This window comes from Dipodomys spectabilis, unplaced genomic scaffold (assembly GCF_019054845.1).
Source record: "Dipodomys spectabilis isolate Male_0828 unplaced genomic scaffold, ASM1905484v1 ptg000203l, whole genome shotgun sequence".
Taxonomy (NCBI): Eukaryota; Metazoa; Chordata; class Mammalia; order Rodentia; family Heteromyidae; genus Dipodomys; species Dipodomys spectabilis.
Window position 1 is genome coordinate 528,431 of NW_024870880.1, and position 3,742 is coordinate 532,172.

At 34.5% G+C, this 3,742-nt stretch overlaps 1 pseudogene; it reads left to right on the plus strand.

Moving 5' to 3' along the window:
* Nucleotides 1–905: 905 nt before the first annotated feature.
* LOC122122094 lies at nucleotides 906–1,002 on the plus strand (annotated as a pseudogene).
* Nucleotides 1,003–3,742: the final 2,740 nt, after the last annotated feature.

A 3,742-nucleotide genomic window follows, 5' to 3' on the forward strand; every position in this document is an offset into this window, starting at 1 on the left:
GTTGCAACAATGAGAAGTACAAGTTGTCATGTCCAAAACGAACTTTACAACGTTGGTGCGGGGGGGGGGGGGGGGGGGGAAGGAGAAGGATTGGGATTAGTGGGGGAGGGGGGAGGCTGGGAAGGGATGTGAAGGGTAAACAAAGGAGGAGGCTGCAATGCTTGGTAAGAAATGTACACATTATCCTGCCCATGTAACTGTAACTCCTCTGTACAGTATGTTCACAAATAAAATTAAATTAAATTAAAAAAAAAACATTACCAATTTAAGGCCTAATAACAAGGAGAAACATGTGGACTTCTCCTGGAGCCTCCTGAGTAGATAGGATTACAGGCATGAGCCATCAGCACCTGGCTTAGTCTGAACAGTTCTGTCTGAACTGTTCATCACTTTATGATCCTTTGTAACTAAGATTAGTTTTGCTCCAATAAGACAATCTATGCTGTCAGGGTAAGATATTCTGGTAGGTCTGTTCTTACATGGAGCAAGGGTAAAGGGTCAGGCAGACATTTGTGCCAGTAAGACCTCATTTGGGAAATTTTAAGCTGCAGAAGTTTAGAAGTAGCTCTTAAGCAAGGCTTACTTTGAATCCATTAGCTCCACAAAGCTAAATCAGTTAAAAAATAAGTACTTGAAAATCCATCACCTTTGGACCTAGCTATGAAGTCTTCAAAGTATGATCAAATTTCAAATGAAAAAGAATTAAAATAGTTATTGACAAAAAATCGCAAATGTGAGCAATTGAACAAACAATATAAGTTTTTTCCACCATACACAGAATTTTGCAGAAATAAGATGAATAGCAAATTTGGGAACAATAGGTTTCCTGGTTGCAAATAGGCAACCAAGGATATATGCCTATCTTAAGTTTGCATCATTAACTACGTAAATTTACAAGATACTACATGCTTCAGCAGCATGTCTACCTGAATTACAATACAGAGATTAACATCGCTTTTGCACAAGGATGATATGAAAATTTGTGAAGTATTCCATATTTTTCATTCTTCAGATGCAAGAAATGAAAAAGTTATGAAAAAGTTGATTACAAATATACAAGTGTAATAATACATATAATTCATAGAAATAAAAGTTAGTTTGACATGAGTGAATTCAATCTTCACCTTTTTAGAAAGGCCTTTATATAGCATAACCTTTATAAAACTTTTGAAATAAGATAACATTGTCATTTTATCCCAAAGAAATAAAATTCTATAAGGACCTAGGAACTAAAGGAATCTTAAACTGTTTCTATATGGAACGCAATCTGAAAGAACACATTTATTAATGGACCTATATATTATAATATAATGTCGAATTCAAAGTATTATATCTAGGAGAGAAAGAAATAGATTATGGACATTATACAAACAGAATATAAATATTTTAAAATATACTTTTTTCAGACAAGCACCAGAAATATCTTTAGTTTCTCTACTACTCATTTCAACAGATAAGTTAAAATTATTTCTGATTTAAAAAAAGCACAAACTCTATAGATATCATTATTGATGTATACAAACAACTCGAATATATTTTGACATCAAAGTCAGGCAATTCACTTGGAAGAATACCATGGAATCCATGAATTTCTAAAGTAAAATATTGCTGTTGCTTGTTATTGTGAAAATATTTTGTATGGACACATGGGATGGACTGGCAATTTTGAAATTTAAGAAACTTAATGGAAACATTAGGACTTAAGAGAACAATTTGTACAGCTTTCCACAACTTCAAAGAGGTAGTGATACATACTTATCCTTTTGGTAATATCAAATGCAGTTTCTTCTAAGTTGTGCTTCAGATCTGGTTTGATATAATGGTTCAAGAGAAGGAGATCCAGCGTATCTTTGCTATATCTATACCCAGCAGCAAGGGGGTCAAGAGGCCATTAGTTTGGCCACTGGTGTCTGCCTCATGATGAAATAAAGAAGCCACTCTGGTATTATTCCATGTATAAGTACTGTGCAAGGGTATCCAGCCTTTCACAGTTATTCCATGAATATCTGCTTTGAGCCACCAACTCATGGACAATGTCTAAGTGTCCACAGAAGGCTTCTAGATGAAGAGGTGTATATTCATCGTTATTTCGGTGAATTTTCTGCATCTGTTTTTTCACTATTATTTATTTTCTCTTTTTTCATTTTTACTATTCTAAATTATTCTAACTGGAGAGTAGAGATTTGGTAGAGAGCAGAGGAAAGACTTTCCTCTGTATTCAAAGGGACAAACTGAAAATGAGGACCAGTGGTGTCTTCATGTGCAGCTTATTCTAGGAATGAGAAAATAGGAAATAATGCCTTATATGTAAATGAATTGGGAAATGACAGAGCAGAAAGTGAAATGATGTAAAAAAACTATACAAGCGAAATAAATTAGGATAATTATGGAGTAATCTTATTACCTATGAGAACCATGAGAAGGAAAGAGGAAGAGAGAGACAGATGTGCAATGATATAGCTAGCCACAAAATCCATCCCTCTGATCAAATTATAGAACAAATAATTTTTATTTTTAAAAGAGATGGAAATAGAATTTATGATCAGATGTCTCCATTGTTTTTAATTATAATTTTCTTATCTTAAATACTTGTACAAGGGAATTTCCATTCAACAAATCAGTTTTTTAATATAATGGATCTTTATATAACTTTTCGACACCCTTCCAAACCTCATCCCACTTTAATATTTTTTTTTTGTCGGTCGTGGGGCTTGAACTCTGGGCCTAGGCGTTGTCCCTCAGCTCTTCAACTCAAGGCGAGCGCTCTACCACTTGAGCTACAGCGCCACTTCTTGAGCTACAGCGCCACTTCCACTTTAATTTTTTCTAGTTTTATACAGTTGCATTGAATATTATACCTTCACTCTCTTCCTCCATAACTCTCTTTACTCCTTCCTTTTGACTTCCACTCACATCGTCCAAATGATAGTTTCCTGCTATTAATTTTGTTGGAGTAAAGTTCAATTTTATAAGAAATTACACCTTTGAAATACTCCTCTGCAAATCGCATGCTTTGGTTAATATTTTTGTGTAAATTTGTATAAATTTCTAGCTTCCAAATATGAGACAGAACATGGGTCCTTTGTGTGTCTGGCTCTGACTTTGTTCACTTAATAAATTTTTAGATCTATCCATTTCTTTGCAAATAATGTAACAGTCTTAAAAATGGATAGGTGCAATCCAATTGTGTATATGTGCCACACTTTCTCCAACCATCACTCCGCCTAAGGGCATCTGGGCTGTTTCCGTAACTTGGCTACGGTGAATTGTGCAGCAGTGAACATGCTTGTGAAAGTGATTTTACTGTAACCTTTTGGAAGAATTCATCACTACCTTTATGGGAGCAATCCCCTAGCCAGTTTTCCAGAATAAGCACATCCCTCCTTTCATCTTCATCACAATGTATTGCAAGTCCTCAAAAACACACTTCTCCCTACAGGTCTCAATAAGCTAAAACCACATTGTGCCCATATTCTTTCAATACATTTTTTTTCATAATTGTACATATAATTCAGTGAGAACCTTCTATATACTTTCCTAATATGGGAATGAGGGACATGACAAAGTAAAAGTAAGAAATATGCAAGTTAATTAGCTATTATCATGTTTAAAATCATTTTCAGCTCTAATTCATAGCCTCACATAACGTTATTTTAATCTTTATTTGATTACTTCATCTAACCCGTAAATTATAACAGGTGAGTTAAAAGCAAAGGCAAAAAGTGTTGTTTGATTTTGACAC